Below are 24,646 nucleotides of genomic sequence, written 5' to 3'. Positions count from 1 at the left end.
CTGCATCTGTGGGCCACTCCTGGGAATAATCTGTCCCCAGAGAGGGAGTAAGATCTGCCTCTTACCTAACCCCAGACCCTGGGCACAGCGACCTCCACAGCGGGGAACCTCCTGCCTGGACCCCACAGGCATGGCTGGCAGCAAGAACCCTGAACACTGGCTTCCGGGTGAGACAAGAAGCCCCGTGCTAGGAGGCTGTTGGGAAAGGCATCCCTTCCAAGAATGCATTTCCCAAGGACAAGCTGAAACTCCCTGCTGCCAGCCTCGGGGAGGGAAAGATACGCCCCCCCCCCTCCCAGCAGCCTGGGGCCGTGGGCGGGGATGGTCCCCTCACTCGGCATCCAGGGGACGATGGCAAAGGCTTCCCACGGCACTGTCACCAAGGAGGTCAGCGCCAAGAGCTAAGGGAGAAATAACTTCCATTGATGATCGATGGAGTTAACAAGAGGACGGAAAAACAAAACAAAACAAAACAAAACCCAGCAGCTCAGCCACAGGGAAATGAGACCCGATCGCAGAGAACGCACTTTCTCGCACCGAGGGACAACAAAGCGGCGAGCGTGATGGAGCCCAGAGAGGGAAGAGTTGGAGGAGGCGAGAAGGGATGCGCCGTCCTCAGGAATTCAGGTCAGGAAGTGCGGGGCCGGCCGGGGCAGGATCCACCCGCGGGCGGGAGGAGGCTCTTCCCGGGAGAAAGGTGGGTCTCCGGCTCTGGCGCTCACGCCCGCCAGGACCTCCGAGCCTGGGTCTGCCGCCCTCCGGCCCTTCGGGTTCAAGGGCAAAGCTTGGGAGGCGAGGCGAGGCGAGGCGAGGCGCGGACAGAGTCGGATGCTCGGTCCCGAATCGGGGGCAGGGGGAGGGGAGGACGCGTAGCGATGGCTGGGTCCCTGGCAAGTAAACAGCCTGCCCTGCCCGGCGGAGGCCCTGCGCACCCCACCAAGGGCGCCCGCGGGACACCCCGACTCCCGGCCCCACCCCCCGGAGGCACAAAAGGGCTGCCAGGAGATTGCGAGAGAAGGAGAGCGCCAAGCAGCCCACGCGAGCGCGCGGCCCCCGCCTCGGCCTCCCCAGCCCCCACGCCCCTGGACCCCGCTATCCCCGCGCGGACAAAGCCTGGCGCCGGGCGGGGCGGGGCGTGCGGGGGGGGCACCGAGACCCCTCGAGCGCGCGCACAGGTGGGCACCGTTACCGGGTGTCGGTGCCGGGGGCGGGGCCCGGTCTCCCTGGAGACGGTTGCCCAGGGGACGCGGCGGGCTGGTCCCCGAGCGGCGGGTGAGACTGAGCCTCTGGCGGCCGCGCGGAGCCCGCGGGGGCCTGAGGGCAGGGCCGCGGCGCGGAGCCGGCGAGCGGGGCAACGGCGGAGGGGCGCGGCCCGGGGCGGGGCCGGGACAACGGGAGGGCGCGGGCGCGGGCGGGGCCAGGGGCGGGGCGCCGGGCGGGGCGGGGGCGGGGCCAGAGCAGCCGCCGCGCGGGCACCGTCGCCAAATTCTCGCGGCGCCAGGCAGGCGGAGCGCTGGAGCGCAGGCGGGAGCCGGGCGCGGAGCGGTCGCGGGCGGCAAACCCTCCCCGACCCCGGCGGCACCCGCACGACCCGCGGGGCCGGATCCTGGAGCCTCCGCGCCGCCGCCGACCCGGGAGGCAGGCGCACGCTGCGCTCCTCCCGTCTCCGCCTGCAACAAGGAAGAGGGTGCCAAGTGCCATTTGCGAAACGAGCGAGGGCTGGTCGTGCGCCAAACCGCTCTTCGCTCGCGGGCTCCCAGGGAACCACCAGAAGGGGCGGGGCCTGTCCCGGGTCCAGAGCCGGGGTCACCCGAGTCACTGGCCCTCCCGGGCTCTGGGCGCCAATCCAGCGCGCGGGCTGTTCCCCGGCCTCCGGGCCTCCCTTCCCGCCGGAGCTCCCCTTACAGCGGATTTAGGAAATAAATGGGTTTCCCGGACTTTCACTAACGCATCTTTCATTACAATGAGTGGCTCGTGCGTGCGCCGCTGCGATCGCCCCCGGCACCTACACAGGCACGGCCGCTCTTCCCGGGCATCACCCGGCGGGTGGGCACGGGTCTCCCTGGGGTTGTGAGAAAACCGAGCCTCCGAGGACCGGAGCTTGGCCTCACGCCCAGGTCACAGGCAGGCACGCCCGCGCGCAGTGCCGCCGCCTCCCAGCGGCCCAGCCTGGACCCACGCGCGCCTCGCCCTGCGGCGTCCCCCGCCCCCTTAGAAGGTGCTTTCGCGTCACAGCCACGTGGAGCGCGGGGAGGGGAGTGTTAGGGTCAGAGTCGCCACAGCGGATCCCATCGCGCGGAGCAGCCGCGAGTGGAGGAGAGGGGTGCGAGGCCCCATGGCTCTGCGTCTCCGCCGCTGTCGGGGGTCCCAGGAGCGGCGCCCCAGCAGGGCCCGCCATCCCGCCCGCCCCAGCGTCCGCGGCCCCAGGTCGCCGAGAGCAGGCGGGGCGGGCAAGGAGCAAACTCAGCCAGAAGCCTGGGAGCAGGGGACCAGGTGGCGGGGTCGTGGGGGTCCCGCTACCCTCTTCGACTTCTGCGTCTCCCCCCGCCCCCGCCCCCATACACACACAGTAAACTTGTCCGGGCCAGCGTCCCAGCACCCCAGGCATCCCGAGGAGGAAAAAAAATGGGCGGGTGAGGGGGACTGTCAGGACGGGAGGAGGCCACTCCCCTCCGTATCGTCCCCAGAAGCCACACACTCACACTGAAACACACGCTCATTCACACTCACTCAGAGGCCAGACACACACAGATGCCAAAGGCACACAGAGATGCCAAAGGCACACACACATGCTTCCACTAAGACACAACCCGCACACACAATTATGTAAACCGACACAATGTCACAGGCACCAAGGCCACACACACGCTCGTGGGCATCCACACGCGGCCCCTCGCTTGTCCACCCACCTACCCACGCAGCGGGGCGGGGCTGTGCGCTTGGCAGACCGGCTCTGGAGAAGGCGGGGCCTGGGCCACTAGCTGGGACCGCCCAGCCAGACCCGGGGTCCAACCGGAGCTCAGCGCAGGCTTCCCCACCCACCCCTTCCCCCTCGCCCTGGTCCCCAGCCTGGGGAGGGGAGCGGTGCGGCAGCAGGCAGCCCAGTGGCACGTGGGCTGGGGCCCCTGACTCAGTGGGTGGAGGAATGAATGCCTAGGCCCCCTGCTGAGCCGCCCTTGACCCACAGGGTGGGGTCCCTCAGGATGAGGACTAAGCCACTGGAATTCACTGCCGGACCCAGGACGGGAGGAGAGAAGCTGAGAGTCTGACAGCCACCCTGACTGGCAAGGGGTGGTATGGATAATGGCCTACAGTGCCAGGCCGCTGGAAAGATCTTCCAAGAGCCAGCATGGCTTGGTGGTTCCGCCCCTCCCCAGCCAGCCATGGGGGCCCCCTCTCCCTAGGAACCCCACCCCACAGACTTCCCTTTCTCTCCAGCGGGGTCTGCAGGGAAGCCAAGTTCACAGCCAAGGTCCGCAGCAGCCATGGCGCCCCGTGGCCTGCCTGGCTTGAGGTTCACATTGGGGGTCGCAGGTACTGGTTCCTCTGGAGCCCAGAGGAAAACCCAAGATGCTCTGAAATGGCAAAAGCCACAACAATTCATCCGGCCTGTAGGACAACGATATCCTGGAACCGCAAGCCACGTTCCAGAGACGCACCACGGCAGCTGTTTGGGAGAGAATGAAGCGACTCGTTCGGACACCAAGTCTGTATAGTGCCTGGTGCTGCCTCCGTGTTTGGGACACAGACTCCAAGAGATGGACTGACTTAACAGCACACAGCTAGTCAGGGGCAGGGGTAGGAGAAAACCCCGAGTCTCCTGACTCCTCATTTGGGGCTCAGGGACATGCAGTCCTCTCTAAGATACAGATCAGGATAAGAATAAATTACAGCAGCCCCTCCCCCCTTTATCCGCCAGGCATACGTTCCAACATCCCCATGGATGCCTGAAACCGCAGGTAGTACCAAGCCCTATATATAGAGCTTGTGTGTGTGTGTTTTTTTTTTTTGCTGTACATACAAACGTATGATAACGTTTCATTTACAAGTTAGGCACAGTAAGAGACTAACAACAGTAACTAATAATCACATAGGACAAGTACAGCAGTATACTGTGACACATTGTAGGAATGTGGTCTCTCAAAATATCTTGTACTGGACTCCCTTCTTCTTGAGACGATGTGGGGAGACGATGCCTCCGTGATGAGATGAAGTGGGGTGAGTGAGACACTAGCAAGTAAAGTGAGCCACCTGAACGCCCGCGGGGCCAGAGGACAGCAGTCGGTCTGATAGCCCAGGCCGCCAGGAAGCGGCTCCCAGACTTGACTGCAAATGTGTGTTGATTCATGACAAGCCCGTGCAAATAGCTGATTTTTTTAAATGTTGTGGATTATACATAAGCTCTTGTCTGTTTGATGAGAAATGTGGGTTCAGCTAACTCTGTGTCCTCAAACAGGGGCCTCCACCTCTCTTCCTGCTCCCAGTGCCATGCCTTTCAAACAGGAAACCAACCACGGGGGCACATCCCCATTATCTGGAAGAAATGCTAGCTATTTAAGACCATCACCACCTCTTATCACTGCAGAGGCCATTAGGAGAGCTAGCGAAGACTCATATCCTATATAATAAAGAGGCGATATGCAAATTGACTCTCACTCCGTCACACCGTCACAAGATGGCTGTGCCCACAGCAGAAGAGGGGTTCCCGTAACGAGCTGTAACAAGCGATCAGCAAGGACCTGAGGCTGTGTGGCGCCAGGCTGGGGCGGGGTGGGCGGCCTGGGGCTTCGCTCCCCGCCTAGTGGGGCTTGACGGGGGCCCTCGCGCCCGGCGCCAGGCTGGGGGAGCTCTGGCCGCACCCCCCACCCGGGGGACCTGAGGCCACGCCCTCCACCCAATGGGGCCAGCCGGGTCTGGATCTCGCCCAACGGGGGTAGAGCTGGCCAGGTCTGGGTCTAGCGCAATTTCAAGGTGCACGTGGGTGGGCCGGGACTTGACTCTGGGTCCCGCAGTGTGCCCCAGACTCTGACAGGAGGAAGATTTTCATATACATTTTATTAATTTTCTTTAATCTCTGACACTTCTATTATAGAGAAGAGGCAAATAGCAATATTAAAATATTTCCTCTAATTAATTCCCTTTTAATGTGCACGAATTTCGTGCACCGGGCCACTAGTATAATATAGAAATGGGAGAAACTGTGAGGACTTCATCAATGGAGAAATGAAACCAAACCAGCAAACAAAAAAAACCCAAAACATCAACCAGTTATTTTATCCTTTTTTTACAGCGGTTGATTGATTCGTCGGTAGAGAAATGAAACCAAACACAGAAATATCAACCTGCCAGCCAGTTTATCTCTATCTTTTCTTCATGCCAAAACAGATTTAGTTATGTGGTGACCATGTTTGCAGCGAAGATGCTTATGGGAGGGTACCCAGACCCAGCGTGGATACAGCGGACAAAGGGGCGAGCCACACCCCAGGTGGCGTGGGGTTGCATCATGCTACAACTTAAAACCTGTGCACTGTTTATTTCCGGAACTTCCCATTTCATGCTTGCAGACTGAAGCTGACTGCGGGTCATCGAACCCGTGGATAAGGTGGGCCGGGACTACTGTAGTCTGCTGGATAAATAAATTCGTTTCACCACTGTGAGAACATGGGGTGAAGAGAAGAGTTACGTTCCCACCCCTCGACCTGCTACGGCCAAACACAGCGGATCCTCTCTTTTAAGTTCCCCAAGCCCGAGGCAGGAAGCCAGATGCGCTCGCTCCAACCCGTCAGAGCCCTTGCCACGTCCCACAAGTAAGAGGGAAGTTTATTTTCTCTGCTAATCACTCCTCCCCCCTCTCCTGACACTCCCAGGTAACCTCACTCCGAGGACATGTCAGCTGCTCCCGGCTGCTCACCAACGCCCCAACCACCAACCAACCTTCCTGGACTAGATCGACTCTTCCTATTCAAATTTTTTTTTTATATTTTATTAATTTTTTACAGAGAGGAAGGGAGAGGGAGAGGGATAGTTAGAAACATCGATGAGAGAGAAACATCAATTCAGCTGCCTCCTGCACACTCCCTACTGGGGATGTGCCCGCAACCAAGGTACATGCCCTTGACCAGAATCGAACCCGGGACCCTTGAGTCCGCAGGCTGACGCTCTATCCACTGAGCCAAACCAGTCAGGGCTTCCTATCCAAATTTGACACTCTGCATTGTGGGGGGTCGGAATGTGTCACCCCCAAATACAGCACATCGGCATATTGTCGTTATTGTAAATAGGCTTTTGTTGATTTTAGATAGCCATGAGGGGAGAGAGAGTGAAACATCGATGGGAAAGAGAACCATTGATCGGCTGCCCCCCACACGCCCCCTACTGGAGATCGAACCTGAAATTTGGGCCTGAGCCCTAACCCGAAATCCAACTGGTCACCCCTCGGTGCATGGGACAATGTCCCATCAACTGAGTCCAACCAATAGGGCCAGCATGCTGTTCTGAATTAAAAGTAGTCGACAGCCAGCCAGTGCGAGGAGGGCACTCTGAGCCTCCTGGGTCCCGGGAAGCCGGAGGCAAATGTCCCCTGTGAAGGTGCCCACCAGAGACAGGGAAACGCAGGCGAAGGGCCAAGCGACGGCATAAGCATACATGTCACTTCCGCTTTCCTACCTCGAGCCCCACCCCCTTAGGTCTTACCAGCCCTTCGCACCTTTACTGTTTCTTTGTCCAAAAAACACAAAAGCTTCTTTCTTATTCTGGCCACTCCTTTGAGACTCCTATCTTTGTGGGGCTCCCGTACTTTCATGCGTAATTAAATTCTTTTTTTCTCCTGTTAATCTGTCTTTTTTATTTTTTAAACATATTTTTATTGATTTCAGAGAGGAAGGAAGAGGGAGAGAGAGAAACATCAATGATGAGAGAGAATCATTGATCGGCTGCCTTCTGCACACCCCCACTGAGGATCAAGCCGGCAACCCTGGTATGTGCCCTTGACCTGAGCCGAACCCAGGACCCTTCAGTCCGCAGGCTGGCGCTCTACCCACTGAGCCAAATCAGCCAGAGCAATCTTTCTTTTTATTGCGGGAGGACCGCAGTCAAGGACCTAACGGGGTAGAGGGAAAATTATTATTCCTCCGTTACAGAATTTGTAGGTGTGGTCAGACAAGACGCTGAGTGGGGACAGAACTAGTAAAGGAAGAGAAAAATAAGACGAAACCAAGAACAACAACAACACACCAGTTACGTGTTTGTTTTTCATTCTATTCGGGGAAACAGGAAGACTCGGCAAAATCATCCTCTTCCAAGGGAGAGACGGTTTCCATGGTTACGCACACAACGCCCTCCTGACCTTTTATACTCCGGGACCAGGATAGGGGAGCCTAACGCCAGGAGAGTCTGGCCTCGTTATCCTGCCACCTGCACATATTTTCATTAATCTTTGAGACTCTCACCCCCAGTTGACTCAAAAAGTGGCTCATCTGTAGTTAAAAAGCGAAGTTAATTACGATCCAGAACTTCTCCCTCTCTCTCTCCCTCCCCACCCCTCTCTCTCTCACCAATTCCCCTAGCTTAGACCCAAAGCCTGACTTAATCAAGGTTTCCGGCATTTGTGACCTGGGAGGGAGCAGAGAAAAAAGAAAGATGCTCCTGTTCGCATTGCTCATTCTTTCAAGCGTCAACCCCAGGGCCTTCGTGGCTGCAGGCACTCTCCCAGGAAAGGCTGGGGTGGAAGCCCAGGAGTTATTTTATTTTATTTTTTTATTTTTTTGAGAGAAGGAGAGGGAGAGAGGGAAACATGGCAGCAGAGGGAGCAGCTCCTGACATTTTCTGGCCCAAACGACATGGACAGCAGTCATCATCTGCATTTATCGTGGAGGTTTTAAAACCTGGCAGCAAATCCTTTAACCCTCCGCCACTGAGAGTGCCACCCATGTCCCTCCCCTGAAATCTGGTGGCCTTGCGACTTCTCTGACCAAGAGAGAGAACAGCAGAAATGACACTGAGCGACTTGAGAGGTCAGGTCATAAAAAGCCACGCAGCTTCCGCCTTGGTTTGGAGCCAAGCTCTCGGGGCTCCGCCCATCAGGGAAGAAGAGTGACCACCGGCAGCGGCCACCCCGTGACGAAGCCCAGCCAGCAGGAGCCGCCCGGTGTAGGCGCTCAGGATGGACCGTCCCAGCGGAGCCCGACCCCTGAGCCATCCCTGCCCAGGCAGCTGGACTTGCAGGAAGAAATCTCTTCAGTGGTTCTCAACCGTGGCTGCACATGAGAATCACCTGGGAATCTTGTTAAAATCCTGATTTCTGGGCCTCATCCCCCAGAAATTCTGTCTCTTTGTTACTAATGTTACTAATGTGGCCCCACACCGTCACAAAGAAACAGAATTTCCGGGGGATGAGGCCCAGAAATCAGGATTTCAAAAAGATTCCCAGGTGATTCTCATGTCCAGCCAAGGTTGAGAACCACGGCTCTAGATGCTTCCAGCCCGTTATTGGCAGCCCTTTGGGAGTCTTCCCAGCTGACCCTGGACATCCCGGGGCAGAGCACACTGTCCTGCCAAGGCCCTGTCTCCGCTCCTGGGCCGCAGAATCTGTGACCGTAATCACAGGGCAGTTGCCTCACGCCCCTAAGACGGACGGGGCTGTTTACACAGCAATAAATCCCTGGAACTTTGATTATCTCATTAAAGACCGAACAGTCCCCTGAGACGGTTATTTTCACCATCTCCACAAGGAAACTGAGGCCAGGACTTCCCCAAAGCTACACGGTAAGTGGCAGAGACAGGGAGCGGATCCGCTTTTAGCCACCGAAAACCGCTTCTAACAACGAAGCTTCAGGGCACAAGGCTCGGTTTTTGATGCACGATTTATGGCCATTTCATCCAGACCCCAGCCCGTCCCCTGAGACAGTCTCAGGCACCACCCACGAGAGGAGGGATCTCCAGTGACTCCTGGTGGAGAGCGTGACGCAGTGCGTGTGCGAAGGGTCAAGTCCCTTGGAATGAGGCCTGGGGCCTGTTCTAGTCAACATCCTTCCTTTTTTCTCTTTTAAAATATATTTTTATTGATTTCAGAGAGGAAGGGAGAGAGAAAGAGGGATAGAAACATCGATGCGAGAGAATCATGGATCAGCTGCCTCCTCCACGCCCCTCCCTGGGAATCGAGCCCGCAACCCGGGCAGGTGCCCTGACCGGGAATCAAACCGTGACCTCCTGGTTCCTAGGCCGATGCTCAACCACTGAGCCCCCCTGGCCAGGGTTAGTCAACATCCTTCTTGACAACACGAATGGAAGGAGACCCCAAAACTGGCTCATCCACTTGGTAGAAATGCAAACAGAACTCACAGGTACCTGGAGAAACCATCCGTAAAAATTATTCTACCAGAAGTGGGTGAGTCTGGGGGAACCACATACAGGGCTACATGTAACTACATGCTAACTTCCCCGATTACCGAGTGGGGGAAGGGGGAGCAGAGAGGTCCCAGCTGACCCGAGCCCCATCCCTTTCTGAACGGTTCTGCTGGGTGCCAGCGGCACAAGGGCCGTTCTCTGTAGGAAATTATATCGTCACGTGCCCCTTCCTTTATTCAAACTTCTGTGCAGCCACATAATCGCAGGATTGGTCTGTGTGACCAAAATATGGCAGAGGGATGGCAGGTCACCTTCAATATTAGGTTATGAACGACCACGGGGCCCCGGTCTTGGGCACTAACTCTCTCTCTGTCACCGTCACCCTGAGGTAAGCCTGCAGCCATGCTGTAAGGACTCCCACGCTGCCCGAGGAGGCCCACGGGGAGGCGTCTGGCCAGCAGCAGAGGAGTCGCCGAGGCCGCAGCAAAGCCTTGCTTCCCCAGCTGCCCCCAGATTCCCGACCCGCACAAACTGTAGGGTGACGAGTGTCCGTTGTGTAAGTTCAGGGGCAATTTGTTACACAGCAGCAGGTGACGCACGCACCACCGTGGCTGCTGTGTGGCCCAGCAGCTGCTCAGGCGGCCTACAGCAGAGGCTCTGTCCGTACTGGTGACGGATCAACGGTCAGTACAAACCCTCCACTGTACTTGTATGAGTCAGACATGTTCCTAAAGAAACACGTGGCTGCGTGACAGGAGCCAGCCCCCAAAGACCACATCCTGCAGGATCCCTTTGATGTGAGATGTCCAGAGACAGAAAGTAGGGTGGTGGTTGCCAGGGGCCTGGGGGGGGGGGGGGGGGAGACAGCGTTTCTTTCCGAGGTGATGCAAATGGTCTAGAGCCGATTAGAGCAATGGTCGCACAACTCTGTGAATACACTGAACACCATTGCGTTGTGCGCGCTGAGTGAATGTTATGGCACATGAATTCTATTTCAATAAAGCTTATGATATTCAGTGAGGAGGAGGAGGAGGGGCTCGGGCAGGTCACGGTCCGGAGCGGGGAGGGCAGTGGCACCCGGGGAGGCTGGCCATCCGCAGGGCTGGGGGAAGCTGTGGTGCTTAAAGTGGGGGCCTCTCCATGCTTGGGGCACCGGGCACCGTGGTGTGGGGTGCTCAGCACCCGCCCCTGTCATTGGCAGAAGGCGGTTTGCACGCTAACTTTCCAGGAGGCCCTGCCTGGTCTCAAGCCGCCTGGAGCCCCACCTGGGGGCCTGGACGTGGCTCTGCCTCGCCATCGTCCGCAGGCGATTCCACCGCCATCACCTGCACCATCACCTGCACCAGCTCTCACCGGTGGGCTTCCCACCCGCCCACGCCGAGGCCCTGCATGCAGAAGGGGGGCCACAAAACCCCAGGCTGGCCCTGGCCGTGGGCTCAATGGTTAGAGCACTGGCCCGTGCACCGAAGGACCACGTGTTCGATTCCTGGTCAAAGGCATGTACCTGAGTGGAAGATTTGACCCCCGCCCAGGTCAGGCATGTGCGCAGGCATATGCGGGAGGCAGCCAACTGATGTGTGTCTCTCACATCGATGTTTCTCTCTCTCTCTCTCCCTCCCTCCCTTCCTTCTACTCTCTCTAAAAATCAGTGTAAAAATATCCTCAGGTGAGGATTAACAAAAAACAAACAGCCCTAACCGGTTTGGCTCAGTGGATAGAGCATCAGCCTACGGACCAAAAGATCCCAGGTTCGATTCCAGTCAAGGGCATGTACCTTGGTTGCGGGCACATCCCCAGTCGGGGGCGTGCAGGAGGCAGCTGATCGATGTTTCTCTCTCATCGATGTTTCTAACTCTCTATCCCTCTCTCTTCCTCTCTGTAAAAAATCAATAAAATATATTTAAAAACAAACAAACCGCAGGCTGCAACTGTCCCACAGGACGCTGGCCTGGGCAGGGAGCCTCCCACAGAGGCCAGCCGCCGAGTGATGCAGGGACGTCGGTCCTTGCTGAGTGCCCCCAGCGAATGTCGGACGAAGAGCGCACCTGCGCCTGGTCCTTAGGAGGTGGCCAAGACCGAAAATGGAAACCGCTTCAAAGCAGACCGCGAGCAAGGCAGGGGGCGGCGTGTCTCCCGGAGGCCTCGTGGGTTGGGTCGGAATCCTCAGTCCCTCTCCTGCCTCTGACGTTGGTTTTGAAGTCGGAATCTCAATGCAGAGAAGCCAGCGGTGGGACCCCAACAGCCCCTCAGTGCACCCTAACAGCCTGGGACGAACCCAGGAACCGGCAGAACTATATGCAAGAATGTTCTCACATACAGAACGTCTCTCAGGGAGAGAGGCTGTGATTTTCAGCAGCTCTTCAAAAGGACTTGCACTCTGAGAAAGCTTAGGAACCATGGGTGGTGGGAGGCAGGGTCCTAGGGTGGGGGGAAAAATGGGGTTGCAAGGCCCAATTCCAACATGGCAGGAGTTCCCCACCAACAACAAACAATTCCCAGACACCAGCAGGCAGCCCAAGAATTCAACTCAATTTTGGTAAAACCTACCCAGAGGTGACATCGTGTTCCCCAGGTGAAGGTTCAGCCCTGCAAGGCTGACCTACACACTCACACACACTCACACTCTCACTCTCACACACACCCACTCATACACACACTCATACACACACTCTCGCACTCTCACACACTCATACACACTCACACTCACACACACTCACACTCTCACACACTCACACACACACACACTCGCACTCTCACACACACTCATACACACTCACACACACACACTCTCTCACACACACACACGCTTGCACTCACACACACCCACTCACACTCACACACACTCATACACACACTCACACACTCACACTCATACACACACTCTCGCACTCTCACACACTCACACTCATACACACTCACACACACACTCATACACACACTCACACTCTCATACACACACACTCACACACACTCTCTCACACACGCTTGCACTCACACACACCCACTCCCACTAACACACACACTCATACACACACACACTCACACACTCACACACACACTCACACACACATACACACAGTGACAGTGGCAATGGGTCCCCCTCACAAGGGTCTCGGCTGCTTGTCAGTTTGCTCCGTCCTCCTGGGGTCGGCTCTGCAGCTGGCCGCCCACCTGGCTCTCAGCCCCGCCCCTCCATGTCCCCCACCCCGCGGCCAGGGGCTTGCTTACACCGCCTCCTCCTCTCCTGCTCTCACGAGACCCCAGGTCTGCAGACGACCTGTAAGCAACGGACGACACGGAGTCCCCTGGACGCCTCTCCGTCACCCATTATCTGCCAGTCTGTCCTTGGCAGGTGCCCCGTGCCAGCTCCTCCCGCTCCCTGCGGGCCTTGGGAGGAGGTGAGTCGGCCCCAGGACAAGGGCCTCCGCATCATCTATCGGCGGGTCTATCGGTGAGCACCCGCCACGGCCAGCAGGATTCAGGTGCATATGTCCGTCTTCTCACCTAACCCTCACAGCGAGCCCCCACGCAGGCCTGCTGTTCACCAAGGGGGAGCAAGGGGCTCGGGGAGGTCCCAGCTGCACGGCCCGTCGATGGGAGAGGCCGGTGTGAACCCAGAGTGACCCCTGAGCCCGCGCCAACCATTGCACCACACTGTCTCTCCTGGGACCGTGCAGAGGAGCCAGATTCGGGCCCTTGGCCAAGGCGACACCCGAGTCCTGTTGCCCTGATTGTGTCACCCGCCAGCTCAAGGGCCCTTGGGTCGTTTTTCCCGTAAAAATTTCAAGCGTTGGGCAAGGAGGCAATTGAGATTTCAGAGGCCAGGCCTGCTTCCTCCGGACAGAGGGGGGGAGAGGCACCCCGCTGGGCAGACTGCAACTGCCCCCCCCCACCCCATCCCAGCCTCTCCCTGCAGAGGAACGGAGCCCAGCAAGCCAACTGCAGCCAGAGGCGAAGGGCCAGCAGGAGAGGGAGGGTGTCCTGGGACAGAGGGGACGGGAGGACGGAGCTGGGAAGCCCCTACACAGCCAACGGACACCTCTCCCACCTGAGCCGGCCCCAGGCCCGTCCACGCTTCCTCCTGGGGACCAGGGACCACATTTGGGTCCAGCCACAGGACAGTGGGGAGGAGCAGGCCTGCCACTTGCGAGCTGGGTCACACCTGGGTAAGTTACTAAACCTTTCTGTGCCTCAGTTTCCCCTTCCATAAAACGGGGATCTCAGTAACACTCATCACAGACTGTTGTCTTTCCAAAGCGCCGGACATTGCCTAGCACACAGTGGGTGCTGTGAAAGTGTGTGTCATGGTTATTACTATTATTAGACCAAAAAAACAAAAACAAGCTAGATGAACGCGGGTGGCGAATGTGAGCTGCCTGACACAAAGCTCCCAAGTGCACATGCAGCTACCGGAGCCTCAGAAGAAGAAACTGGTCCAACGCCTCCCTCCAGGGGCCCGCGTGCTCACGCTCAGAGCGAGGGGCTGTGCCGTTTATTAATATATTTGTATTGATTTCAGAGAGGAAGGGAGAGAGAGATAGAAGCATCAATGATGAGAGAGAATCATCCATCAGCTGCCTCTTGCACGCCCCCCACGGGGGATCGAGCCTGGAACCCAGGCATGTGCTCTGACCGGGAATGGAACCCTGACCTCCTGGTTCATAGGTCAATGCTCCACCACTGAGCCACACCGGCCGGGCGAGGGCCGTGCCGTTTGGATGGGAGTTCTGGGTTGACCGCCTCTGGCCCAGGCTCTGTCACTCCGACCTCTTAGCTGCCCTCTCACTAGAATCGGGGGGAATCCCCCCCATTCCCTCTTCAAATCACCCTGACGGTGGCCTCGGCGTGCTGGCCCGGGCCGCCGGCCACTCGCGGCTGCCAGGCCCCTGCGGGCCAACAGGAGGCAGCATGCTGGTTCCCTAAGTGCCCGCCGGCTGCTCACCTTCGCGATTACACAGGGCAGTAGGCGGCGCGTGGATGAAACGCGGGCGTGGAAAGCAAGAGCGGTTTCCACGAAAACAAAGCCGGACGCTTTGGAAACTCAGTAAGGACAAGTTCCTTATCAACAAACTTCCTGTTGCATCAGCCTGGGCGCGGCAACCGTAAGAGACTGGGGGAATGACAAAAATGCAGGAGTGTCCACGCAACGCGCCTCGTGCGGGAACCACGGCCAGGCCTCCCTCGCAGGCCCGTGCCTTGCACCAGCAGAGCGGGGAACCAAGGGCCATGGACACGCTTCAAGCTCAAATACAATGTTTAGACTTGAGGTGTAGCGTTTTAACAGTCTCTACCTCAACCGGAGTTGCAGCTAACGTGGTCGGATCATTCCTTATGCTATTTTGCCCAATTCCTTGTTTTTCGAGCCGTGGTTGGCGACACTGAGCTGGAGTAGCGGAGGCCACAGAAAAAACATATCTGTCTCCCAGAGCACCCATCTAGCACCAGAGTCAGGGGGAACTGTTCCTCGCAGAAAAACAAACAGGGACCAGAATGTAAAATCAACGTCAGTTACAAACAGAACTGGAAGCTTCAAAGCAAGGTCATGGCTGGGATGGGCGGCTGCAGGCGAGGGCTGGAGCCGTGGGGGGGAAAATTGGAGAGACACAGTCCCTGAGGGTCAAGGTCACTGCCAGCCTTGGGCCATCTCCCAAGCACTTTCCCACAAGCCTAGGAAGAGCGTCTGGGGTAGCTGCCTCTGAGCAGCCCGCCCACCCGGGGCCCTCCCATCTCGCTGCTGCAGCTCACAGGTGACAGGGCCCAGCCAGGGTCCACGGCCATGGCCAAGGTCACTTGACACGCCTCCCTGGCGAGCTGCTCTGACCTGCCAGTCTTGGCCAGGTGAGCGAGTCCAGGGGCTGCTCCTGCCGCCCTTGGGGAAGGAAGAAAACGGCTGGAAAAGACCTCACCGCCACAGTGCTCAGCGCCTGTCCCCCAGCGCCTTCCCACCTCGAAGGGTTAGAAAAGCTGGAACCACGGAACACGGGAGAGGAGCAGGCTGGTGACAAAGGACAAAGCCATTCCCACCTCTACCTGTAAAACGGGAGCCCTGCTGACATTAAACGGGAGCCCTGCTGACAATGGCTCAATGCCTTCCACATGGATGGTTCGTGGAGGGGCCAATCAGAGCATGGATGGTCTGAGCCGGTTTGGCTCAGTGGATAGAGCGTCCGCCCGCAGACTAAAGGGTCCCGGGTTCAATTCTGGCCAAGGGCATGGACCACAGCTGCAGGCTCGATCCCTGGCCCTGGTCAGGGCACGTGTGGGAGGCAACCAATTGATGTATCTTTCTCATATGGATGTTTTTCTCTTTGTGTCTCTCCCTCTCCCTTCACTCTCTCTAAAAATCAATGGGAAGCATCTTCGGGCAAGGATTTAACAAAAAGATCATGGGTGAGTAAATTTTACCTTGCAGTGCAAACCTCAAAGACTTAAGACAAAGATACCTGTTCATATCAAACTCATTCGCTCCTGCAATTCGCTTTGCGTGTGCTGCAAAGACTCAGGCATCCAATGGTGAAAAGAGCCACTTTTGGGGTGCCCATTGCGTAGCACGGTTCTCCCTTCTTCCTAACCTTTACGGCAATCCCCTGTCAGCCCGATTTTCAGATGAAGCCGTGGAGGCTCAGAGGGGAAAGGCCACGCGTCGAAGTTACCTACGGGTTAAGTGTCAGAGCCAAGGCCTGAACTTCCGTCTAATTCTACAGCTCTTGCGTTTGGCGCCAGCATTAAGCTTTCTTTCTGTTCGTTCTTAAAACTGTGCCTTGCCCTGACCGGTTTGGCTCAGTGGATAGAGCATCGGCCTGCGGACTGAAGGGTCCCAGGTTCGATTCCGGTCAAGGGCATGTACCTTGGTTTCGGGCACATCCCCAGTCGGGAGTGTGCAGGAGGCAGCTGGTCGATGTTTCTCTCTCATCGATGCTTCTGACTCTATCCCTCTCCCTTCCTCTCTGTAAAAAATCAATAAAATACATTTTTTAAAAAAACACAAAAACTGTGCCTTGCACGGTGCTTCCTGCCGGAATCAGAGCCACGCACGTCTTCAGAAACCACCGTCTTCGATCTGCTGCTGCACCTACTGGTCATTGAAAAACAGACCTCATCACTGGTTTCCAAATGACAGCAACGGGCCGTATTATTCAAATCTCCATCACAGCACACGACCGGGAAAAGGGACCATGGCCGGCAGCCCGGCGCCTGCCCGGGAACCATCAGAAACAGGACGTGTGGTTTCGCTCAGCCCTTCGTTGGCTCAGAACACGAGAAACATTTTCAAAGGAGGTTTTCCCCCAGCAAGGGGGAAAGTTGGGCTTTTTTGGTGTTTTCCCCCACTAGACCCTGGTTTTATTTAAGTCCAAGATCCTGGGCCATTAGAGTTAATAGTTAAATTGCTTATGACTTCATAGATTAAGTTATTTATGTATGAAACAGCAGGAAAAAATATTGAGGAATTATGTTTACAGAGGACTTCTTTAGTATGTTACGTTTCTTAAATGTAAACATATATTTTTAATGCATACTTAAGTAAGATTTAAAGAAACCAAAGTAATGATACAATCATAGTGTTGTGCATGTATTCAGTGACAAAAATAAAACCATTTTGGTGGTATTGGGGGGAAAAAAAAGACCAAGATCCTGGTTTTTTGGTTTTTGTGTTTTTTTTTTCATCAAGATCCTAGTTTTATTAGCTTCCTCCTCAGACACAGGTCAGCGGCAAAGGAGAAAGGGGTGCGTTAAGCAGGGATGGAAATCGCGGCGTACCTGGTGCAGGCCCCTCACCTGAGGCTCCCGGAACCCGGGAGAGAGGGAATCAGAGGCCACATGGCCCTCAGGAGCTGCAGAAGCGGGCTCCGTGGGCAGGAACCCAAGCTGGTGCCCAAACCCGGGGGTCCTGCCCATGAACGCCTGCCTCAGTTTCCCAAACTGCATGAAGGAGGCTCTGCATGGCAACAGTGAGACAGTCATCATGAGTAAGTCCTTATGTCTCAGTGCCACATAACAGAGGCTGCAGGACCTGGGGGTGGGGGTGGGGGAATAGCCCTGCAGAGGGCTCCTCTTCGTCCCTCAGTGAGGAAGCAGCACCCAGCACAGGTTCACTGCCTGCCTCGGGGAGGCTCACACCCAAACCCAGCCAGACAGCCGAGGGCGCGGTGCAAACCGGCAGCTCCTTCCAGGATCGGCTCCCTCTGCAGCACAAGCGTCCAACCCTGTGCTTAGCCTAAACCCCTTTGGCTGGAGCGTGAAGCATCCCACTTGTTCAAACAAGACGAAGCTCGAGGGTGGATGGAGACTGGGGGATTGAATTCTGATATTTCCAATAGCAGCGAACATCAACTAAGTGCTAGGGACTGTTCATTATCTAGTTTATCTCATTTAATTCTTTTTTTAAAAATATATTTCTTTATTGATTTCAGAGAGGAAGGGAGAAGGAGAGATAGAAACATCAATGATGAGAGAGAATCATTGATTGGCTGCCTCCTGCACACCCCACACTGGGGATTGAGCCCGCAACCCAGGCATGTGCCCTTGGCCAGAATCGAACCCAGGACCCTTCAGTCCACAGGCCGATGCTCTATCCACTGAGCCAAGCCGGCTAGGGCTATCTCATTTAATTCTTTTTTTTAAATATATTTCTTTATTGATTTTTTACAGAGAGGAAGGGAGAGGGATAGAGAGTTAGAAACATCGATGAGAGAGAAACATCGATCAGCTGCCTCCTGCACATCTCCTACTGGGGATGTGCCCGCAACCCAGGTACATGCCCTTGACCGGAATTGAACCCAGGACTTTTCAGTCTGCAGGCCGATGCTCTATCCACTGAGCCAAACCGGTTTCGGCATCATTTAATTCTTAAGACAACCTCAGGAATGGGTCCATCAGCTTCATTTACAGAAGCGGACACTGAGGATCAGAGCAGGTGAGGATTCTACTGAAGGTCACACAGCAAGGACGTGGAGAGGCCGCAGTTTGGATCCCAATCCAGCCAATTCCAGAGTTCAAGGGTTTAACGGCTACAAACCCCATGACCTTGACCGGAATCGAACCTGGGACCCTTCAGTCCGCAGGCTGATGCTCTATCCACTGAGCCAAACCAGTTAGGGCAAAACTCTTCTTTTTTTTCAACATCATTCAACGCTGGCACAAGGGTCATGAAACGATTATGTGCCCCTGGGATAAATTGGTCCCGTCTTTCTTGGAAAACCATTTAGCTCTAAGAGCTTAACTATGTTCAGTGCCTTCGATGCCATCATTTTTGACTATGAAAAAAGTCACATGCCTGAAAACGTCCATTACAGTATTTTGAGAGTGGTGTGTGTGTGTGTGTGTGTGTGTGTGTGTGAGCAAACAAATGTTCCCAGTGGAGGAGGCTGGAAGAAATGACGCTGTCCTGCCTTGGGACACGTATCCTGCCACTAAAAGAGGTGGCTAGTTATGAAGCAACGTGGGAAGTGTTAATGAGGCGATGTTATGCAAAAACGCAAACTACGTGACTGGGACTAAGAAGTACACGCTGCCGTAAACGGTTTCGGGGTGTAAAGCCCGGCATAGGGAACAGAGTCAATAGTCCTGCAATAACTACGGAAGGTGGCAGGTGGCTACCGGATTTATCGGGGCGATCACTGCGCAAGGTACCTAAGCGTCTATCGCTAGACTGTACACCTGAAACAAGTATAATATTATGTGTCAACGATACTTTGAGAATAAATGGAAAAAAGGCAAACTACAAAAGCATATGCGGGTCAGCTTTAGCTCAAGCGGCTACTTCGGCTTCTGCTTGTTGCGGACACATAACCCTACCTTGCAAAAGCATATGCCCCCTCGCTTCTCAGAAAATAAAACCTAGAATGACCACACGATCCAGCAAGTTCACGTCCAGGTGCGTGCGCAAAAGAATTCACCGCAGGAAAGGACCAGATGTTTGCCCATCTGTGTTCACAGCAGCATTGCTCACAAGAGCCAAAAAAAAAAAAAAATGGAAGCAACCCAGTGTCCGTTGACACAGGGATGGATAAAGGAAAGGTGGGCCATCCATGCAATGGAATATTACTCAGCCTGAAAAAGGAAGGACGCTCTGACACATGCTACAACATGGATGACCCTGAGGCCATTATGTTAAGTGAAATAAATGAGTCACAAAAGGAAAAACGCTGCGAGATCCCACTTATGGAGCGTGGCCAGGAGCACCCCCACCTCCCCATCCTGCCCCTCCTACAAGCGCCGATGATGGGGGCAGAGCTCCCAAATCCCTCCCAGCACCACCCACCCCATCCTACAGCCGTGGTCCCCCCAGGGAGGATGTGGGGACACAGCAGCAAACTGAGCCCTGTGCCCACCTCTCCTGGCCCGCTCAACACGGGACACGCTAAAATGGGAGGAGCCCTGGAGAGAAGAGGGGAACCCTGGGCTGGGAGGCGCCCTGAGCCCAGAAGAGGCCGTCCTTGAAGGGGGGTGTAGGGGGGACAGGAAGGGAGAGAACTAGGAACCAGGGACAGGGACGGGGAAGGGGCAGTGTTCTGTGGTGAAGACTTGGACTGTGGGCTGTAGTGAGGGGGCAGGCAGGGCGGGGGGTGATGGATGAGATGTGCTTTTCTGCTAATGGGAGGAGCCTGGAGAGAAGAGGGGACCCTGGGAGCCGGGAGGCTGCTGAGTGCAGGGCGGGGAAGGGAAGCAGCAGGGAGGAGAGGAGACGACGGGACAGCAGAGGCCTCTGGGGACCCCACTTCCTTGCCCAAGGTCCCGGGGGAGGCAGCCCAGGCCGGAGGCAGGGAGTCGGTTCCTTGCAAACATGACTGTGCACAGCAGCTTCCCAGAAAGCACCAGAGAAACACCCCGGCCGTGCAGTGGGCGAACCGTGGCTCCGGAAAGGTATGTCCCTGCCTCCATCCCTCGGAACTACCTGGGAAAGGTCTTTGCACGTGGAATTACGTGAAGGATCTGGAGATGAGTTCATCCCAGACTATCCGGGTGGGACCCACATCCGAAGACAAGTGTCCTTAACAAGAGGCAGAGAGGAGGCAGGGACACAGGAGAGGCCTGTCGAAGAGGAGGGCACCTGGAGCCACAGAGACCGGAGGCCAGACCCCTCCCTAGGCGCCAGGGGGGAGCAGGCCTGCTCACACCTTGACTTTGAAGACTTTGAACTCGTGGCCTCCAGGGCGGTGAGAGAATAAGTGGCAGCTGTTTTAAGCCGGGACATTGTGGGTGGTTTGTTACAGGGGCCATGGGAGGGGACTCCAGCAGCCAGGGACAGAGCATCCCAGGCAGGCAGCCTGCGCCTCTTCCTTCTGGGGGGCCACCCCACCCCACCCAACCCCACCCTGCCCTGCCCCGCCACCCTCCTGGTCGTTGTCTGAGTGGAAGGCAATTCCCCCAACGTGTGTGAACCAGGAGCAGAGAGAAACAGCACTTCAGAGCCGCCACACCCAGGATCCAACCGCTCTCCCTCTGCCCCGGAAAGCACCCATCTCCAGGAGAAGCCCTGGTCACGTCTGGGGGGCTCTCACACACAGGGAGCCAGGGCCCCTGGAGGGCCCCTCCCACCCCCCTCAGGCCCCGGGCGTGTGTGGCCTCAGGGAGGGGGCAGTGACCATCCCTGGGGGACAAGCCACAGAAAGGCAGTGTTTGTCTGCAAGGAGGGAGCGGGCAGGGAGGTTCCCGGGTTTAATTTTGTTTTTTTGTCTTGAAACTGTCAGTGCTTCTGCTATGATTGCGGGGATTTCCACCAACCGAGTGAGAGAAAATTCCGTTTCCACGCGAACGGCCAGGACAGGAGGAGGAGCTCGGCGCCTCCGTCACTTGAATACGAGAGCGTTCCTCTCCCTCCCGCCTGCCCGGTGGCCTCCCTCCTCCCAGGCCAGTCCCCAGAGGTCCCTGGTGCTGGGACAGGGACAGGCGTCCACCTGCAGGAGCCCTGCCGGGAAGCGTGTGTGCCTCCCGGGGAGGGGCTGAGCAGGCGTTTCTAAGGAACTTTCCAGAAGGAAGCATTCGAAGGGCCCAAGCCCCACAGTCAGGCCGCAGGAGCAGCTGGCCGCCCGGAGGGAGGGAACTGCTCTCTAAACAAAAATGGTTTTGAAAAATCAGCGGCCAAAGGGGAATTGCTTCAGAAGTTGCACATTCACTTCTCCCTTTAACTGTGCAATTGAAGAAAAACAAGATGAAGCAGGAACTGGCCCCTCGCTCCCCGCTTACAGCCGCACCAGCTCCCCCAACACAACAGCGCTGGGCTGCTGGGCTGCCGGGTGCGGGCGCTCCGGGTCTGAGGCTGGCCTCATTCTGGTCTCCGCTCCGTGTAGCTCGCGTGTCCCGTGAACCGCGCCCCCGGGGCAGGCCCTGCAGGCCGGCCTGGCTCTCGGCACAGCCCCGGCTCCCAGTGGGACCTCAGTGAGCACTCGCTAAACCCAGTGAAGCGAGAGACAGGAAGGCGCCCACAGCATCCAGCTTTACACCCTGGCCGCGAACCGACAAACCGAGGCGGGGCCTGGGACTGCAGACATGCAGCTTGTCCTGCTGGACGCGGGCATCGGCGTGCCCAGGGGCCCCCTGGGGCACTTGCCCTAATTCTAGAAACATCTGTATTCTCAGAGGAGCCTGCATGGCTTCTAAACACGGGCAGAGGAGGGGTGGGGAGTGGGGCTTGGAAGGTTGTCTTTAGAGCAGGCAAATGCCAACCAGGTTTTAAGAGTCCCCCCTACACCCCCCACGCCCCGCGCCCCGCACCTTCCATTATCACTTGGAGACGCCTGTGAAACACCAAAAAGGCCTGGACCCGGGTGGGCTGCCCTAGGCCGCAGTCCTGAAGGAGAGCCATGAGCCCAGCAGGGCGGGGACATGCGGAGGGGCCAGCGGTTTCTGCTCAGAGGCCAGAGGAGGAAGGCCCGCTCCTGCTTCCTTGAGTTTGGGACCAGCTTCCTGAATGGGAAGCATCTCCTTCCCCACTCACCACACCATGGGGCGGGTGGCTCATGGTAGCGCTGGGTTTACAGCCAGCACCCAGGTGGGTGCATTAAAAGCTCCGAAGGGACACCCCCAGCCTCGCCCTCCCCACACCCCCATCCCCGCGCCTGAGAGCTTTCAGGAAACCTGCTCCGAATCTGCAGGCCACAGCGCCTCCAGGTGACAGGCTGCGGCCTCTGGACCAGCCGGGATTGGGGAGCTGCCTGTGAGCCGCGTGGGTGCGCAGGTGAGCTCAGCCTCTGCGCCCTCGATGTCTCCACTGGGACCTGAGGCCGCAGCACCCGGCTCTCAGGGGTAACGGAGGACCCATGTGGACACGATCCACTCCGCGGGGAAGGTCCCCGTGGCACCGGCCACCTGACCAGACCCCAGGCGGACGCTGCCGGGCCCTGCGGTGCCCAGCTCTCTGGAAGCGCGCAGGGGGTCAGTCCTGGCTTCGGGTCCCTCTGGGCAGTGACCCCTCCACCGGAGACTTCAGAGCGAGGACTCCCCGCGCGCCCAGAAACACACCCGCGCCCCACATTCCACGCGCGGCTGTGCGGGGCCTTTCTGCGGGCGGCGCCCGTGGGGGGAAGCCCCACTTGATGGTCTGGGAGGCGCCAGCCCCGCGGCCCCCCTGCCAGGGGCACCTGAACGAGTGCCGAGGGCTCGTAGGCAGGTCCTTGCCGCGCCCGACCTGGCACACGGGCCATCCCAGGGCGCCCCCAGCCGACCCCCCAGCCCTACCCCCGTCCGTTCCCGCCTCAGGACCCCCGCCTCCCCGGCGAGCGGAGCACCGGGGCGCAGCGCCTCCCCGATGGGTCCCCACGAAAGATCCCTGTTCCCCTCGAGTTAAAATAAAATGCAGAGGAGGAAGCCTAAATAAAAACAGGAAACTCGCTCAAAAAAAAAAAAAAGCCTCATTTAGACGGAATTACGGGTAAGAGTATTGAAAAGAAGAAGAAAAAACGGGTCCGGAAATGCAAAGCTGGAGGCGGTTTTGCCGCCGAAACCCGGGCTCCGCCGCAGAGCGGGGGCGACCTCCGCGCGGCGGCGTAAACACGCGGCGGCCGCCGACCCGGACCGGCCGCAGGTCCACGCGCGGAGCCGGCGCCCCGCACACCCGGCCCCGGCCGCGAGCGCTGCGCAGGGCCAGGCGCCGGGAGGGTGTTCGCGCCCTCTGCCCGCGCCGCTGGTGGGAACGCACCCCGCACCCGCCACGGCCGGGCGCCCCCTGGTCCGGCTCAGGGAGGGCGCCCTCGACGGAGGGCGTCCCCTCTCCCGCGCTTCCGAGGGCGCACGCGAGGGCCCCCCTCCGCTGGGCGCGCAGCCCGGACCGGCCACCCGGCCGGGGCCCCTCCGTCCGCTCCGCGCGGCGCTCGGTGCAGGCGCAGGGGAGCTGTTTGCGCCCCCCTGGGCCAGTGCATCACCGGAGGCGGCCCGGTCCCCAAGCTCAGCCTCGGTCGAGGTCCCAACAGCCCGCCCGAGGGGCGCCCCTTGCCGGGCTCGCTGGGTCCGGGGGTGCGCATTGGAGCGGGGCGCATCGGCCGGGCGCGCGGGAGACCCCTCGCTGGCCCCATGGCTCCGCGAGGCTCCCCGCGGCCCCGTGTCCTCCCCGCCCCCCCAGATGCAGCCGGAGGCCAGCGCTTACCTGCCCCGCGCAGCGGACGAGCTGGGGCGGCTCGGGCGACGGCTGCCTGGAGCCAGGGCGCTGGGCGCGAGTGAGCCTCGAGGGAGGGAGGCGGGGCGCGGTGGGGGCGCCCCGCCTGCTGACAGCCCGCACACTCCACTTCCCACTTTGTTTCCTTTTTACTTGCAACAGGAAAAACAACAGGTCCTCCTGCTGCCTCATCTGCTCCCCCGCCCTCCCCACTTCCCCCCACTCCCCCCACCCCGTCTTCGGCTGGAGGGCATCACCCCAGGTGCCTCTGGAAGCTGCACTTGTCCTTCAAAACAAGTCCATATGCACACAAAGGAAAACAGCCAGTAAAGGTCCCAGGAGCCCGTACCCCCCTTCTACCCCCCCACCCCCGCCCCATTCACACACCCAAAGAACCTAAACAGCGCCAGAGAGAAGCCTGGGGAAGTGGGTGTGAGGGAGGGTAAGCCAGGCCAGGGGCAGGCTAAATGCTGTCTCCCCAGCCCAGCCCTGGGGGAAAGTGGTGGGCTCCCAGCTTCCAGGGTGCAGAGGGATGGGGCTAGTCACCCCTCAGATTGTACCAGTGGCTTCAGATCCCGTAGGACAGTGGTTCTCAACCTTCCTAATGCTGCGACCCTTTAATGCAGTTCTTCATGTTGTGGTGACCCCCAACCATAACACTATTTTCGTTGCTACTTCATAACTAATTTTGCTACTATTATGAATCGTCAT

At 57.9% G+C, this 24,646-nt stretch overlaps 1 protein-coding gene and 1 long non-coding RNA gene across 8 annotated transcripts in view; one reads left to right on the top strand and one right to left on the bottom strand.

Moving 5' to 3' along the window:
* The window catches only part of PIK3CD (phosphatidylinositol-4,5-bisphosphate 3-kinase catalytic subunit delta), a 52,794-nt gene extending 28,768 nt beyond the window's left edge, over nucleotides 1-24,026 (bottom strand). For 6 of the 7 annotated variants that reach the window (XM_036352774.1, XM_036352781.1, XM_036352777.1 and 3 more), the window contains exon 1: nucleotides 1,190-1,354. The gene's annotated coding sequence lies outside the window, so the exon portion shown is untranslated. Of the gene's footprint in view, nucleotides 1-1,189; nucleotides 1,355-23,926 lie in introns of those variants that run through there. The other variant, XM_036352775.1, reaches the window with a different exon arrangement.
* On the top strand, nucleotides 303-5,657 carry LOC118677594. The gene is made up of 2 exons (XR_004974428.1): nucleotides 303-627; nucleotides 5,291-5,657. It is a non-coding gene; the product is annotated as an uncharacterized LOC118677594 (long non-coding RNA).
* Nucleotides 24,027-24,646: the final 620 nt, after the last annotated feature.

Source organism: Myotis myotis, unplaced genomic scaffold (genome assembly GCF_014108235.1).
Source record: "Myotis myotis isolate mMyoMyo1 unplaced genomic scaffold, mMyoMyo1.p scaffold_m19_p_2, whole genome shotgun sequence".
NCBI lineage: Eukaryota > Metazoa > Chordata > Mammalia > Chiroptera > Vespertilionidae > Myotis > Myotis myotis.
The sequence above is the reverse complement of the archived record's forward strand: the minus strand, read 5'-3'. Positions and strand labels throughout refer to the sequence as shown.